General features: G+C 41.1%; 1 protein-coding gene and 1 long non-coding RNA gene across 11 annotated transcripts in view; one reads left to right on the forward strand and one right to left on the reverse strand.

Annotated features, from left to right (window-relative positions):
* Positions 1 to 18,421, reverse strand: part of LPP (LIM domain containing preferred translocation partner in lipoma) — a 758,565-nt gene that overhangs the window by 564,899 nt on the left and 175,245 nt on the right. For all 10 annotated transcript variants that reach the window (XM_019958232.2, XM_070802158.1, XM_070802171.1 and 7 more), the window contains one exon: positions 11,807 to 11,870. The gene's annotated coding sequence lies outside the window, so the exon portion shown is untranslated. The remainder of the gene's footprint in view (positions 1 to 11,806; positions 11,871 to 18,421) is intronic.
* Positions 2,061 to 8,940, forward strand: LOC109556857 (uncharacterized). Its single transcript, XR_002180450.2, has 3 exons — positions 2,061 to 2,189; positions 7,256 to 7,392; positions 8,663 to 8,940. It is a non-coding gene; the product is annotated as an uncharacterized lncRNA (long non-coding RNA).

Below are 18,421 nucleotides of genomic sequence, written 5' to 3' on the forward strand. Positions count from 1 at the left end.
CATAACATTTGAAGACAGACAATCTAGAGGCAAATCAAATTTCACCATTTACTCTTTCAGTTGGAGCAGGTCACGCGTCTTTCACTTCTTCATTGTTAAATGAGAATAATACTTGACAGCGTATTCAGTTTTGTGAAGGTTAACTAAGAAATCTCACTGAATCTAAACTGATGAGACGATTATTCCCCCAAATCTTTATTTGGCAATGTGCACCATCTGTTGGGCTTCCTGGTGGCTCAGACGGTAAAAAATTCACCTGTAATGCAGGAGACTCAGGTTCGATCCCTGGGTTAGGAAGGTCCCCTGGAGAAGGGAATGGCTACCCACTCCATCAATTAATAAAAATGTTGAGGCCATCTAAATTCGACTAAGTTCAATTCAATGAAAATTTACTGGATGCTCATCATATGTGATATAGGTCTCTGCCAGATGTCATGACTGGAGGGAGGGAGGGTAGGAGGGATGAGGAGAAGGGAGAAGGGAGGAGGGTCCATGTGACTTACAGTTTCTGTCTCCTGAGATCCTCCTATTATGTGGAGAAGAGAGCATTTCACATATGAAATCTCTAAAGAAAACTCAACACTGTATAATAAAGTATCCCAAAGACAGTGGTGCTGACAATGGCTTTTAATGGTAGTGTTTTGTGAAGTCTAATATGAGGTTAGGGAAGGGTTCAGAGCAACAGAGAACATGACCTTGTTATTCCCCTGCTTCTGTAAGCATCTATTTCTCCGTGGACCAACCTGTGGAACCTGATAGAAAAGAGTCTCTTCGAGCGGGCTGAGGGGCACTTAGGGCATTTACTCTGGCCTCTGTCGCCCCCAGAGGCCTCTTGGTAACCCTCTTTTCCTCATTCCTCTCTCTTCACTCCCTCTGCCCATTCCTGGGGACATCGATGTACCCAGGCCTATCTCCTCTCCATCCACAGCCATCAGGGCTGAAAAGGGCCCTCAGGCAAGGGAAAGAGTGGCACAATGGGAGCATTAGAGAATCTGGAGACCCAAGCTCCTGCCTCAGCCTTGTCCCTACTTCACTCTGCGACCTTGAACAAGTCCCTTTCACTCAATAGGCTCAGTATCCTCCTCATCAAAGGACACTAGAGGATATTTAACAGCCTTTCTTGTTCCTAAACGTTCAAAGTCTGTGTCCTGACCTACAGCTTCCAACAGTTTCCAAGTCACAACTGGGGGGCCCACCAGTTCCAGGGCTCCTGGAGGGGCTCTGACATGACCACATCAACGGTTTCTATTGTGGGGAAGGTCAGGGACTCCTTCAGAAAATAGCTGATCTAAACAGAGCCCAAGGAGTGTCATGGCAACACTGCTTGCAAGCTGCCAGAGGTAGGGAGGAAAAGCAGCCAAGATGCATGTGCAGCTGCCACATTTCAGAACAGCACTCAAACCTCGTTAATATCATCTTGCCTAATACCGAGTTGCATAGATCAGAAGCTATTTTTACTGTGTATTTAACAGATTTGTGTCCTGTCTTCCCTGCCAGCATTTTACAGTCCAGTCCAGGGGAGTCTGCCATCGGACAGCCTTTGGGACCTGAGGCCACCCAGGGTTAATTCAGGAGAGGGAGAGAGCGGGTGAAGAAGAATGAATAGGAGTGATAGAAAAATAGACTCAGTGGGGCTGGAGGCCAAGGGAGAGGCAGGAGTAAGACGCAACCAGAACAAGTACAATCCAGTACTACCAACCCCCAAGCGGGAGGAAGGAAAGTCTCATCCCTCCAAAGACAGGGATGCATGTGTAGAGGAGAGGAGCGAGCACTGAATCTTCTCTTACACTCCAGGAAACACAGGTTTTCCCACCACAATTCTGATCGTTGTCCCCCATCAGTTACCCTTAGAACAGCTGAGAGTGCAAAGAGCCCTCTCCCCATCAGGCCAAATTCTATCCACCACCATGCACTCTTCAGTGTTTACAGCAAAGGGCTTTGGTTAAATGCCCTGTTTACAACCTGTCTCCCATGCGCAGGGGGTGGGGGAATTCTCGCTTATGATGATTGACTAAACCAAACGACGTGAAAGCACCTGCCATGGGCCTGTCACGTGGTACATCACAGGAATCACCGGTTAAGCGTCTGCTTGCTTCCCTCTGGTTCGTGCGGCAGCAGCGTCACGTGCACCACCTTTACTCCCAAAGTTCTCCATCGAAAGAAGGAACCCGGCCAACACTCGTCGAAGGGTGAGTAGGAGCTCAGGCCCCAGCCACCCCTCTCCTGCTTCATCAGATGAGGGTGCCACTCTCAGACCCACCACTCACGGGGCAGATACAGCAAAGTAAGCCATTTCTTCCCTGGGGCGGAGCTCAACTAGACAGTGAATTTTTAAATTCCTTTCCCATTCTGAAATTCTATAAATCTCTAAGTCTCATATCCATCTCAAAAACAAGCACCAAGCAGAGGGGAAAACGGTTGAAGAACACAGTTGTTTCTTTATCAGGAATGATATGGGCAGTGCTGTGCCAGAAGTGAAAGGGAATTCAGAGAAGCAGAATAAAGTCCCTAGATTCAGAACCCTCATAATACATGGATAGGGGGTGGGAGATAAGAGGAAACATTAAAGGGTGACAATACAAAATAAAGTCCAACGCTAACTGAGCCAAAGGGTGGAGAGAGATGGCTCCCCTAGGTTGAGGGATGTGTTCTGGTTGTTCAGGCAGGAAAGCAAAGCCCACACAGGCAAAGTGGAAGAAGGAAGCATTTTATAAGAGTGGAATGGTCTCCACTGGAAGGGTCAAAAGGTATGCAAAATGGTGAAATATCTCATTTGTTTGATGTTGCAGATTATTTTAAAATTCTGTGTTTCACACATTAAAGGCTAGAATAATAATTGTCATCCCAGCCACTCATCATTTTAATGCCCTGGGGGGTCACAGAGAGAGTGATGAAGTCAGAAATAAGACACATGGGTTCTGGACCCTGCTCCATCGCCACTGTGAGTGACCGACCTTTAGCTAAATGCTTATCTGGCTTTAGGATGGGAGATAGGGTAGGTCTTGGGAGATGCTGTAGCCTCAAGACCAATTGGAGGTCTTGAGGCTTCTTGAGAACCAAATTGTCCAAAGGGTACACTCTGCAGATGAGGAGACAGGTCTGCCAGAAAAGAAGTGCTTTCTCTCAACTACACATTTCTGTCATCTGTGCCCAGTTCTCTGGGCAGGGATGGTATTCACCTGCTTCTGGGGACTTGCCTCAAGCTGATTCTTGCCTGCCAGAGCATCCCTCTGAAGCCCCTGTAATATCTCATCAAAGTCCACTCAATCATCCTTCAAAGCCAATTGCAGCCCCTGCTTTTATAAGAAACCTCCTGTAGCAAGAACTCCCACATTCTCTCACTCACAAAGTCTCATCTCTGAGCCCACACATCACACTGAGTCCTGGCTGGCCCTGCATCAAGTTCGTCATCATACACCTGCCACCTCCCTCCTTCCATGTCTTAGTGAGCCACCTTTCTCCGTAGGTGCTAAGTAAATGCTGCTTAAGTCAGGTTAATCTGCACCTCGGTTTTCTGACTCTCAGCCAAGTACCTTCTCAAACATAGCATGCTGTCTCTAACTGTCACAAGCCTGGATCACCAGAGTGGCCAAAAAGAGTTTCAACCACCTCCCAATCCATCAAGCCATTTACCAGATCCACAAACACAGTAAGAGAGAAGAGACATAAAGAAAAGGAGAGGAGGAGCATGCCCTACGATGATAAACAGCCCCGAGCAGACCTGCACTTAATCACCATTCTGGTTTCACAGGGAGGAATCTGCAGTGCAGATACTCAGTAGGGGGCCCAGAAGTCTCCCAGATGGTCCTCAGTGGAGCAAGGAGGTCCAAGGACGCTATGGCAAACCATCGGGTGAACAAAGTCTCTATACCCAACCATCAGCTGGGCAGGACCTTTTGGCCCACTGCAGAGAGAGAGAAACATCTGGAAAGGAGGAACATGGCAGCCCCCTGATGGTAAAGGTTTTATACTGAGTGACACTCCACCAGTAACATCGGAGTGAAAACACGGCAGAAAGATTTATGAGGCAGAGCTGTGTAACTCCAGAGGCAACCTAAGGCACACATCAGATGGGAATTTTAAATAATCCCTCCAAACACACGAGGACTCAGATGCCAGCGCACGCGGGGATGGCCCCAGCCAGACAGCAAAGGCATACTGGCACCGCCAGAATTTGTCCATTCACCAATATGCTTCCCGAAAAATGCCCATATGCTTTCTTTTAGCTTCCATATGCTTTTTTAGCAAGGAAACTAAAATATTTCATTAGTTTTGAGTAATTAATAATTACTTATTTCACAATAGTCTCCCTCATTAAAAAATGAAAATAACTGATTAAGCTGCAGGATCCTGGCTTTCAACTCAAGCTTTTTTCTTTTTTTTTTTTTTAATTCCTCCCCTTTAGGAATTGAGTAATAGAGTAAAACAGCCAGCGTGGAAATACTGGCACTATGGGGAATGAAGAGTTATGGTCCACACAGCCCAGCATTCCTCTTGACTGAGGCATGGTGGTGTGATGAAAAGAACACAGACTTTAGGAGTCCAAAGCCTGGGATCCAATCCCAGTTTGACCCCTGGTGAATACTACTTCTGGGGAAATGAAGGGCGTTGAAAAGATAAAGCCTGCTGGATTCCTGCAACCCAGCCTTCCACTGCTCCCAGGGAGCTGCTTGACAAGGGCTCCCTCCTGTCTCTCCAGGCATGGGGAAGGCTTGCCCCAGAATACTGGTTCCAACCTTGTCAATGTCGGCAGAGGCCTATGGGCAACAGACTCAGAACTGGTCTTCAGTGGAAAAACTGCTTCGCAAACTCTAATGAGCCTAGAACTACCTGGGAAATCTTATTAAAATGCAGGTTCTGATCAGGAGGTCTGGAATGGGACCTGAGGCCTGCATTTCTAAGGAGCTCCCAGGTGATGCTTACATTCCTGGCCTTCAGACCAAATTCCGAGAAGCAACAAAATGAAAAGTATCAAAACGAAGCTGGGAAGTAGAATCTGTAGAATAGGATACATGTACCTGTCCCCACTCCAGTATTCTTTCTTACCTGGAGAATCCCATGGACAGAGGAGCCTGATGGGCTACAGTCCACAGGGTCACACAGAGTCGACATGACTGAAGCGACTTAGCACACACGCACACCTATCTCCTTGGGCCATAATAAGGACTGTTAAGCATATGTGAGATAACACCTCAGCATGGTGTACAGCACAATGGTATTTCACTTATCCTCACAACAGTTCTGCCAATAGGGTCTGATTTTCATTTTACAGACAACAAAACTGAGATCCAAAAAAATCAAGTTATACTTCCAAGGTTATATAGTTAATAACACTTAATTCCCAATCCAGTGTCAAGTGGGGGCATGAACCCCCAGGAAGACAGGAAATTTAAGGCGCTATTACTGGAGAGCACTGGTATGAAGTCTGGTTCTCGCTCTGCTATCAACCCGCTGCTGCCCCTTCTCTGGGCCTCATCTTCCCACCCGAAGGTGTTGCCTCTGACAACCTCGAAGGCCTCTTCCATGTCTAACACCAGCCTTCATTCTCAGGGCTCCCACACAGACTCACAGTGGGTCACCAGGCACTGAGATTAGCTTCACACATGTGGCAGTCATTACCTCTTGGCACGATCCAAATTCTCGCTGCTCACATCTGCATTTGTGCTGATCTGTGCACGGCCAGAAGTCTATCTCTGGTAAAAATCCCACGCTCAATATAACAGGGAGAAAACAACAAACGGATTCCCCAAAGCATTGAAATTCCAACTCAGTTGATAACTTGCAGTGCGATCAGAGCTCTATGACTCTGTAATCACCACCTCCTCCTGCACTCACTCACAAAACTGAAGACTCTCAGACCACTAACCTGATCCAAGTATGCAAGAAAAGAGAAAACATGAGTTATTTATAATGCCGTTTAGACAACTGCCCAACTTTTTTTATCCTGCCTTAAGATACCAGAAGAGCATTTAATTAATGAATTATCATATAAAAGATGCAGGATATATGAGTTTGTCCCTCTTTAAACTCCCAGAGCACACATTCACTGTACTCCTCAGGGGCCCACTGACTATTTTTTACTAGGAATTTCTATAGGTTATAGAACAGTTTCATTGCCCCTATTCACATTCATTGTTATCTCTTGTGTGTGTGCATGCTAAGTCACTTCAGTCATGTCTGATTCTTTGTGATCCTGTGGGCCCTAGCCTGCTAGGCGTCTCTGTCCATAGGATTCTCCAGGCAAGAATACTGAGTAGGCTGCCATGCCCTTCTCCAGGGGATCTTTCCAACCCAGGAATGGAACCCACATGTCTTATGTTTCCTGCATTGGCATGCAGGTTCCTTACCACGAGCGCCACCTGGGAAGCCTGTTACCTCTAGATGCAGTCACGTATTTTCAAGAAGATCTAGACTGATTCCAGACTTTGCATTCATTTGCTATATGACATTAGGCAAACTATGCAATCTCTCTGGGCTCAGTTTCTGCATATGAAAAGTGGGAAAAATATTTTTTTTATTTTATGAGATTCAGTGAAATGATATATTAAAATTGATAGCGATTAGCAGATTCTGGGTTAAATGTACATTTGTGTGATAGAGTGAATAAATGAATAAAGTGAGCAGAGTAAGAGTTTGAATATTAAAACATCACTCAACAGTTTGAAATATATAAATGCCCAGAGTCACACTCATAAATGAGTCTGACACTCAGAGCAAAACAATAGGTGAACTGTGGGAGAAATCCAACAGCAAAGGAAATATGTGTTATCAAAATGTCATGTCAGACTTCCCACACTGAAAAACATCTTTTGTTTAACCTAGAACCTAGGTATGGCCTTTAGAGAGTTTACAAACCTCGTGAAATTGTAGACAACATTCTATACAGATGTGTATTTTCTATTTCACAGATTCCAAATATTCCATAATCCTCTCCCTTAGCACTAAACACACACACACGCAAATTAATAATGACTGCCTTAGGCAAGTCCCTTGACAGAGGGATCTGCCAATGAGAGAGAAAAAGTTTACTTAATGAAACAAGGCTGAAAGATACAAGCATGCGGTTTAGGAAGTATGAGCGGTGGACGTATTCATGATGAGCACTCCAAACCAGAGAAAGGAGCTCTGAATCTAAGACTCAGCTTGGCTAAAATCTTGCTACAGGACCTTAGGAAAGTCAGAGACTCAGGATCAAGATTCTGGGAACCTTTGACATCCTCTGTTTCATCCTCCTCCTCCTCTTTCCATCTCACAGATGGAGAAACTGAGGTTCAGAGGAAGGAAGGTCATGCCTTCACCAAAGTCACAGCAAATAAGGTAAAGCCAGGATTTGAACCTCAGACCCAGTAAAATGATTTCCACTCTCTGTACATCAGTATTATGAAGTACAAGGTAAGTGTTTAGACCCAGTTGCCTCTAAGTTATCTTCCAGCTGATGGATAATTATTGCTGTCTTCTCTGGACCTGGAAATCTCATGAAAACATTAGTTTGGTTTTGGAAAAGATCATTCCAGCTGTTCCTCAGTCCCAGCCCAGTCCCACAAGAGCAAGGCAGAAAGAAGGTCTCAAAGGATGAGAGATGTTGCTATTAATCTTATGTAACACAGCAACTGGGAACCACAGGCCTTGAACTAGATTTCACTGTGTTGGCTATTACTCTCCTGTCCTCCTTCATATTAATCCTGCATCTGTCTTCTCTTTATTGATGTTCCCAACTATGCACAGCACACAGCCAGTTAGGAACTCATCCTAAGCTTCCTATAATTCAATGGATTAGAAAAGGACAGTAGGAAACAGTGGTGATGTCAGGGTCAAGAAGAACTGCAAGGGAACCACAGACTCCTAACAAACACAGAGAGCAGAGGCAGCCAGAATCATCTATCTCATGCTTCACAGAATGAACGAAAAGGTATGCCATCCACATATTTGAAGGGCATCTCATATCCCTGAGTTGGCAATGTGATTGGTTTTGCCTGAAAGATAATGTCCTTTTAAATGTTGGGAAGAGAAACGACATTTCACATATAGAGATTCCTTTCCTAAAACAGCAACTAAGGAGTCAGAAGAAAGAATTCTAGCCCAGGATCTGCCACTAGTACCTCAGACAAATCAGATTCCCTCCCTGAGCCCAAAATTTCCATCTCTGAAATGAAAGGATTTGGCTAAATTGGTTCTTTTTTAATTTTTATTATTGGAGTATAGTTGCTTTACAATGTTGTGTTACTTTCTGTTGTACAGCAAAGTGAATCCGTTCTACATATATATACAGCCCCTCTTTTTTAGATATCCTTCTCACTTAGAACAATGAGTAGAGATGCCTGTGCTGAACAGTAGGTTCTCATTATCATTTTTTTTTTATTTAAATTTATTTATTTTAATTGGAGGCTAATTACTTTACAATTTTGTATTGGTTTTGCCATACATCAACATGATTCCGCCACAGATGTATACTTTAGTAATCTATTCTATACATAGTAGTGTATATATGTCAATCCTAACCTCCCAATTCATCCCTCCCCATCTCCCCTACTTGGTATCTGTATGTTTGCTCTCTACATCTGTGTCTCCATTTCTTCTTTGCAAATAAATTCATTTGTAAAATTTTGTCTAGACTGGTTCTCAATGCCCCCTCTGTCTTTGATATTCTGACCTCTCCTTACAGGTCACTGACGCAATCCCAGAAAAGTCAAACAACAGAAGAGGAACCTCTTTATATGGCTAGTTGAGAAGTTTACCAGAGCCTCTAAAACTGAGACCGAAATTATGGAGCAGAAAAACATAGAGGAAAATGGACTTTTTTGATTTCTAACTAGAAAATGAATGTTGCTAGGGTAGACACAACCAATGCATAAATGTCCAATCACTGTCCAATCTAAAATTCAAATCATTAACTGCCTTTCAGGTATGTAAAAGAATTAAAAGCTAAAAAAACAATTTTCACATTAGACTCTCTATGACTTTGGAAAAGTAGCAGCAGGAGGAAGAAAGAACTGACCAAGAAATAAAATCATAGCAATTAACATTGGGATATTTAACTAGAAATAACACCATGACCAACTGGTCTAACTCTATCTATTGTCAGATGCTGAAATAGACCTCAAAGAGGGAAAATGACTTGCCCAAGGTGATACAGTCAGAGCTGGGAGTAGAAATAGATTCTCATGACACCTGGTTCATAGAACATAATCCATAATGCTTTACTTCACTCCCGCAAACAATGAGATTCTATTCAGGTAACTAAGAACATAATTTCACTTATAACTACTGTCTCTAACTCCACCTCAAATAACAATAGCTGATTTATTTGATTTAAGGCAGACTAGAGCTGTTTCCATCAAATTATAATAACCAATTCACTCTAGCAATAGAGACAAGTCTGTGAGAATTAATTGGGCATTATTCATCCTCGCTAATGAATCACCCCATGGAAAACAAGGATAATCAACGGTCTACCAAAGGCCAGAAGCTTGTTCTTACTCAAGTAAGATCTTCCCTGTTAAAGAACATTGGGTATCAGCTCTAAATAGTAAACAGGGTATACAGTTTCAGATTCCATGAAGTACAGCTTTAAATAGATTTGGTTTGGAAGTGGGACAGGGAACACACCGCAGTCAGTGGATCAACGTTGAAAGCCGAGAAAAACAATGATTACACTCATTAAGTGGGTACCTGTTGACACAGCTACCGTCAAGCCTAATTATTTATTTAAACTGTTATTCTTTCTTCATTACTGACACTGACATCAATTATTACCATAAGATTATTTTAAATTTCTGTAGTATGCTCTCAGAATATTTACTTCTCTATCATCCAAAGGCTATCTGAGAAGTTTTTATCCTTTTTTCCTCACCAAATCCACTTAAATAATTTTAAAAGATAGATGAATAGATAGATAGATAATAGATGACTGATAATAGATGATAGATAATACACAGATGATAGATATATACAAAATTCCTTTCTCAAGAGCAGTTTTTCATAACCTTTCCAGCCTTGCTTAAACTCTTCTTTGTACATTCAAATTAGTTTCAGTGGGGAAGCAGGGGCATAGTTAACCACTTTTCAAAAAGTATTTTATTAATATTTAACAATTTGCATTTGGAGGAAAGTTAATATAAAACCTGTAGCTTCTAAATGAACAAACAGATCTCTGTCTAACAGAGCTACCAAAAATTATGCTATCACCTGTCTACAGTACATTCTTTTCTGACGTGTTATCCCTGAAAATACATCAAGTATATAAGAAAGGATTTTTTTTGCAGGGGCATTTTATAGACTAGAGAGGAACAAAAAGATGGACAGGAGCCATTCCTATATTTTTGGCTACCATCTTTTTTTTTTTAGTAACTCTTCTTATAGAAACGAGTATAAAATCTAAATACCACAAATGGCATATAGGTCTGATCTGCTCATAGAAGAGTTTCACAGTCTATACGTTCCCTCACTGGCCTTGCTCATACATGATCTCTTCTTATTCGATGTATATGATGAGTGTTAGCTTTGAAAACCATATTAATGTGACACCAAAATTTTCACTCATTTATAAATTGCAACTCCTGCAAATATGAGGCAGTACCAACAAACCTCAATTTGCTCAGAGGCCTGTATAATTAAAATTATGTTTAAATTACTATATATAAAATAGATAACTAATAAGGACCTACTATATAGCACAGGGAATTCTACTCAGCACTCTGCAATGGCCTATATAGTAAGAGAATCTAAAAAAGAACAGATATATGTGTATGTATAATTTATTCACTTGGCTGTACACTTGAAACTAACAGAACATTGTAAATCAACTAGACTCCAACACACTAAAAAAATATATATATATGTTCAAGATCATGTAAAGAAAATACCAAAGAGATAATCAAAGTATTCATCAGAAGAAATGTTTACAGAACTTTCAATACTGATATCAAATCTTCCACAAAGGTGCTATCCTATAGGGCCTGCAGTTAGGAACACCATAGTGACTACTTCGCCTCTTTTTGGCTAAGACTTCCAGAAGATTACAGAGAACACAGCAGAGTTAGCTGGGAAGTACAGATATCAACTGGTTATCTGCAGAAGAAAACACACATCTTGCAAATTTTAAAATTTTTATGCTTTCTTAAACACATAAAACAAATTTTATGCTTTCTTATTTTTATTTTAAACTGGTCTCCATTTTCTTGACAAACTCAAGAAGAATGAAATCTTCTGCCAAGTTCTAATTCATTTACACTGGTTCCCCAAGACAGTGGAATGCAGGTACCATAGGTCCTGGGTTTCAAAAGACTAACTCATTTCCTGTATTTGTAAGGGTTTTGTTGTTGTGATAGCCTTAGATTATGTCTTTTAGAGATGTTTTGGGAGCAGGTAAGAGGCAGTGACAGACGCTACTAGTAGTTTGACTCCTTCAGAGCCAGGTAACAGTGGCAGCGTAGTGTAGTGAGAAATGCACCCCATCAATGACCAGGAAACTGGAGAAAGCCCTCCTGCTACATACTAGCTGGGGATTTAAGAAGGCACTAGATAAGAACGTCCTTGGACATGGCGTACTATAGACACTTCAATACTTGCATGTTACCAAAATACTTCTCTGCTTCAGGTATGAAGGTTCAAAAAGCTGGAATTAAAAAGGAAATCAAATCAAGGAAACATAAAAGGGAAAGGAAGCACTTCACTGCCTTGGCCATGTTTCAGGTTTTGGTGCTCCTGGAATACCTTCATATTTCTTCTGTTGGGAGTGAAATCTACCTTAAACACTACAGATGCCTATTAGCATTTCATAAATGTGATGATACCAAGCCCCTCTTACCTTGGACAGCTCGTTCTTGGAATGATCAGTGGACACAAGGGTCAGCAAACTGCAATGCTAGTGTCTGTAAACAAAACAGGGAAAAGTTACTCTTAGCTTGCAAGCTCTATTTATTCATTAATAATCATAAACTCTTCTATATATACAGCAGTTTCTGGTTTCACAAAACACTTTCACATTCATTATCTCATTTTAGTCCATGTCAACTTGGTAAAGAAGCAGGAAGAGATTATTCTATCACTTTATAGGTGAGGAAACAAAAGCTCACAGAGGATAAGGAGGATGAGAAAGGAACCAATATCTCTCTCATGGTTAAATTCACAAATGTGAATAGATATTATTTTCCTCATTTTACAGATGCAAAAACTGAAGTCAAAAAAGGTAGGTAACTTGCCCAAGACGGCACAGTACAATACATGCCAAGATGAGAGTTTGTACCCTCTGAGCTCTGCCTGTTCATCCAGTGGGCTTTCCTTTACATCCAGAATATTAGGTAAGGAAAATATGAGGACAGACAACTCATTGACTTGATCCACCAGACTTAGTGAAGGAGGAAATAATTAGATAAAACCAGTTATTTGATTGACATGAGGAAGTGGGGAAAACACAGGATTTAGAGCCAGTCAGACCTGTCTGCCTCTTACCAATGGCCTTAGGCAAGTTACTTAAACCCCCAAGTGTCAATTTCTTTATATGTAAATGAGACATATAATACCCACTTCACAGCCAAAGATGAGTTAAACTTTTGGGGGGAAGATTTTCCTCTATTATTTCATATATATAAGCATTGATGGGGTGGTCAACAAAATGGTATACAAAAATTCCTTCCTATAAGCACATGCTTATATGATCAAAGAATAATGTTCTAAGCACACAAGAATAGAGGGTATCTCTGGGTTGGGTATTTCCTTGATTCATGTCTCTAGTTTTGAAATACCATAGTATTTATCTGTGTCAATCTACATGACTTCACCTACCAGCATCACAAAGAACTTTTGTTCCATGTGACAAAGCCTCAAAATTGAAGAATCATGTATCCCCTCAACCCAAAAAGCAAAAGAAACTGCTTTAGGGGAAAGCCTGAGGATTTATCACAGGTCAGTCTAAAGTCTGTGCCTGTATCATGCTTTAGGTTCAGAAAAATGGAGCGTCCAATAGGACTGCAAGAACAAGGGGTCAGTTTTAACACAGGGATAGATTTGTTGAGAAGCAAAGCAGATGGTGACTGCAGCCATGAAATTAAAAGACGCTTACTCCTTGGAAGGAAAGTTATGACCAACCTAGATAGCATATTCAAAAGCAGAGACATTACTTTGCCAACAAAGGTCTGTCTAGTCAAGGCTATGGTTTTTCCAGTAGTCACGTATGGATGTGAGAGTTGGACTGTGAAGAAGGCTGAGCGCCGAAGAATTGATGCTTTTGAACTGTGGTGTTGGAGAAGACTCTTGAGAGTCCCTTGGACTGCAAGGGGATCCAACCAGTCCATTCTGAAGGAGATCAGCCCTGGGATTTCTTTGGAAGGGATGATGCTAAAGCTGAAACTCCAGTACTTTGGCCACCTCAAGTGAAGAGTTGACTCATTGGAAAAGACTCTGATGCTGGGAGGGATTGAGGGCAGGAGGAGAAGGGGACGACAGAGAATGAGATGGCTGGATGGCATCACTGACTCGATGGACGTGAGTCTGAGTGAACTCCGGGAGTTGGTGAGGGACAGGGAGGCCTGGTGTGCTGCGATTCATGGGGTCGCAAAGAGTCGGACACAACTGAGCAACTGAACTGAACTGAACTGAAAGATCTCTCAGGACCTCCCTGGTGGCTCAAACAGTAAAGCATCTGTCTACAATGCGGGAGACCTGGGTTCAATCCCTGGGTCAGGAAGATTCCCTGGAGAAGGAAATGGCAACCCACTCCAGTACTCTTGCCTAGAAAATCCTATGAATGGAGGAGCCTGGTGTCCATGAGGTCGCAAAGAGTCGGACACAACTGAGCAATTTCACTTCACTTTCAAAGATGTCTCAGAAGTTTTATTAACATATCCCATTTTCATATAGGGGCCTAAATCAGATGATTAGGAATACAGCATGGTTGATATTAAATTCTGTGAGAAATTATTGCCATATGCCACCAAAATAAAAATATTAATCATCTGTAATACTATAGTTTATAGTTTGAAAAATATTTCATGATCATGTTATCTCAAATCATCCTTAACGTAACCCCAATGAAACCGTATTACCCCAATTTTACTGATCAGGAAGCCAAACTTCAACCATCACATGGTTAATATGAAACATATAAAAGTTTATCCTCGGATCTTGATCCCCAAACGAGTAAGGACGCTTCTACTACACGATGCAGCCTCCCAGTTGGGAGCACTCTATTTGGAAGGAAAGGTAAAGTGAGCATATAGCCTGTAAAAGTCTACTGTCAAGGGGCCAAGGCACATTTAGTACTGAGTCCTGCTTCACTAGCAAGTGAAAGGAGAGAGACTTCGCATCTGTGGTCTAACCAGAAGGTGACACATTACTAAGCTGAGGGAGTGTTCGATGCAGGGTTACCATCAACACTTTCTCAGCTCTCCCCAGTGAAGTTTCAGAGACGTGACATCCTTGGGCAAGCTATCGAAACACAAGCCACAGAAACAATACAAGGCTGTACCACTAAATTTTCGTAAAGGGGTCTGCATCAGTAAGTTTCATCTCACACTGTAGAAGAGCTAAAACCTTCTAGCTAAGAAGTTCACCATCCTCTTCTCACACGGTTTGAGTGGCACGTGTCCTCAGTAACTCGAGTATTTTCTGATGCAGTGGAGTTCTCCTCTAGACCCATAAAGACATCTGGGACAAGTGACAAATCCAGTGACAAATCCTCTGTGGATTTTATGACTGCGGACCCAAAACCTGGCGAGGATGCATCCTTTGTCAAATCACCCAACCCATCACTCTCAAGAAAACCCTTCTCATTTCCAGAAGCAATTTCAACAAAAAAAAAACTTGTATGATCAACCTCTAACTTAAAAAACTTTAACACATTAATTAGGATCAAAGCAAAATAAGAATCAAGAAACTGAGAGCTGGGACTAGTATAAAATAGTTGATCATTTCTACTGTATTTGGGGGAGAAACTGGAGAGAACAATGGAGCCAAAGGGGGAGGGGATAAAAAGTGAAAGGAAAGAAAATGATAAAGAATAAGGAAAAAAGAAGAGAGGAATGGGAGGTCAGGAGAAATGAAGAAAGAAGAGATAAAAACAGGTTTTCCAATAACCACAGTAGCCTCTGGATCGACCACTCCACCCCTGAACAATTTTAGACAACAGAACTCTAGGTGAAAAAAAAAAAACTCTAAGTGATGATCTTGACATTATGAAGAAAAATTCCAACCAACTGGCCTGAGAATCACTAAGGCCAATGTATGGATGCCCCTTAATATTTGATATTTAACAAGTGCTGTAGTACAAATAAGCAACTGACAGAGCCTTGTAAAAACGCTCTAAGCAAATAAACTGAAGTGTCTTCAGTCCCGTAATGCCAGACGTTTATTCTGAACAAGGGGTGCTATCTTAAAAAGAACAGTAGACTGGGAATTGAGGACCTTGGTTCTGGTTTTAGTGCTACAATTCCCAAATCTTTTCAATTAGAAGTTGTATGAGATTTACATTTTTCTGTTTCTCTTTCCATGAATCTTGACCATCAGTTCAGTTCAGTTCAGTTAAGTCGCTCGGTCGTGTCCGACTCTTTGTGACCCCATGAATCCCAGCACGCCAGGCCTCCCTGTCCATCACCAACTCCCGGAGTTCACTCAAACTCACGTCCATCAAGTCGGTGATGCCATCCAGCCATCTCATCCTCTGTTGTCCCCTTTTCCTCCTGCCCCCAATCCCTTCCAGCATCTTGACCATGGCTATCCCTAAACCACTGTGGAAAAGCCAAACATTATTTTGTCTAGACTGTGCATTTCGGTAAGTTTTATGAATTGATAAAGGTGGTGGTGAGACGATAACTTGTAAATTAAACAACATCATAATCTTAAACATGATTATTAGGAAGTGTGACCCCAAAAGTAATCGAAATGTGAGATCAGGCCAAAGGTATTAAATGACAAACATGGAATGTCCTCCACTCCCAACATCAAATCCCACATGAAGAACATTTTTAAATGATACCTTAAGACACTTATCAAGAATACAACGTACTCTGTGGCTTATGAACAATTTGGTTGTCTCATTAAAGTAATGTTTGCCAGTATTTAATTGCTTCCCTCCCTGATTTTAATTTCCTCAGCTGTCAGCATCTATCAAAGACACTGAGATCTTCTGACATCCTGGCTGATTGTGTTGAAATTAATCAGATTTTTAAAAAGTAAATTGCTTTGGCCTAAAGGTAATGCTCATCTTCTTCATGTGATATTTATAAGGGTTCTATCAACAGAACTTATAATCTAGAAATTAAATCAGAGGCTTTAGGAATCCAAAGCAAAAATGTAAGTAGCTCACAAATTTCCGGCACTGGACTTCAGAAGACCAGTGCTTTAAAAAATCCAATCAACAAGTGTTTATTGAACATACAGCACTTAGCAGCAGTCACTACTGGGTAAACAGACAGAAGGAAGACGTGTAGCTTAGAGGAGGAAATGGCAACCCACTCCAGTATTCTTGCCAGGATAATCCCATGGAAAGAAGAGCCTGGCGGGCTACAGCCCATGGGGTGGCAAACAGTCGGACAAGATTAAACAGCTGAGCATGCGAGACATGCAGCTGCCTCAGAAAGTTTAAGAAACAAGTGAAAATTACTTACTTAAGCTGAATTGACTGTGACAAAGTAGTTCACAATCTGGTCACTCGAAAAGTACACTTATTGTGTTTTCAGTTGTGATCAGATATATACATTATTCTTTCACATGAATTAATGATTTTACTCTTCACCTAATCCAATGAGGGGAAATAGTTAGTAATAGTTGCAATATCTCCGTTTGGCAAGTGACAAACCTGACCTCAGAGTGGAAAAGAGACTTTTTCCTAGATACCTGGTAATGGGCAAAGCTGGTTTATGATCTAAATAAAATCAGATAATACAGCATGATCACTTTGAAATAAAGAGAAAAAATTCTTTGCAAATCCTCCACACATAATTATTCAGTGCTAATTCTTGTCTAATATCTATCAGTAATAGTGTTTAAGATACTCGCTGAGGAAACCCACAAGCCATTCTATAAGAAGTAAATGAAATGATAGATAGAGAAAGACTTTGTAAAGTGTCCTAGCATTATGAGATTATTTTTATGAATTTATGTCATTATTCCTACTTTGGAATATAGAAATATGTATGCATTCATGCAGTAATTAGGTCCCAAACACTGGTTCTAAGGCCCCAAAACTAAACAAGAAAAAAACAAAAAAAGGCAAATGTTGCATGTATGCAATTCTGGGAAGCAGGGGGAGAGAAGCCAAGGATAACACACAGAATTTAGAAGCTGGCTTTATAACCAAAACCCTAGTATAGGTCTTATATTTCCAGTGGACTCTAAGCTCTTACCAAGCCTTTAAGTGTCTCTCTTGCTATAAAGCTTCGCCTGACCCAAAAGCATTTGATGAAGCAGCCTTTGTAAAGACAAACGTAATGCCTAGTTTCATGTATAGATCACTAAAATTGACACCGGGGCTTCCCAGGTAGCTCAGCAGTAAAAAAAAAAAAACCCCACCTGCAAAGCAGGAGATGCAGGTTCAGTTCTTGGGCTGAGGAGATCCCCTAGAGGGAAAAAAAAAAAAAAAAATGGCAACTAACTCCAGTATTCTTGCTGTGAAATCTCACAGACAGAGGAGCCTGGTGGGCTATAGTCCATGGAGTCGCAAGAGTGGGACACGACTGAGCAACTGAACAACAACAAAATTACCACACTGTTTTATAACTTTTCCTCGGTTGTGTTTCTTGAAGAAAATACCCTGTCGAACTCAGTTTCTTGAAACCAAACCCCAAATCCAGAATCTGATCCTTAGTAAGTACTCAAGAAAATGTTTACTGAATGACTGAATGAACAAATGATAAAAGTGTTTCACATAACTCCTATAGCATTAAGCTCATTACATGCCACATAACAAGAGGTTAGTAAGTGTAGGGTGAATTTAAATTAATTGAACAGTTAATGTAAAAAAAAGTGTATTGTTTAACGAAATGATTCTAGAAGCTACTAAGTGAGTGGTTCAGTGAAGAGTTAAGTAACCTGCAATGGCCCAGCCATCATTAACCCAGTACAGGGGTGAAGAAATGTTTTTCACAGTAAGAATAATAAAGGCTGAAGATATGAATAGAAATGCAGGCAGGAGCTGAGAAAATTAATGTAGAAAACAATGATTGTCAAGAAAACCATGCTAAGTGATACCAAATTAAAAAAACAAAGGAGGAAACAAATCTAGAGATAATGGGACTTCTTTTTAAGATTATAAATATAAATAAAATCCAAACAGGGGAAAATAGAGAAAGAAAGAGGAGAAGGAGAGATTCTATTTTTTATTGTAATAGCATTTTTTAATTATGAAAATATGATAACACATTTACAGGAGACTTGGAAAATACAGAACAAGGTTGCATATAGTACCACTATATATTATAATTATTTT

Source organism: Bos indicus, chromosome 1 (assembly GCF_029378745.1).
Source record: "Bos indicus isolate NIAB-ARS_2022 breed Sahiwal x Tharparkar chromosome 1, NIAB-ARS_B.indTharparkar_mat_pri_1.0, whole genome shotgun sequence".
In the NCBI taxonomy this organism is placed as follows: domain Eukaryota; kingdom Metazoa; phylum Chordata; class Mammalia; order Artiodactyla; family Bovidae; genus Bos; species Bos indicus.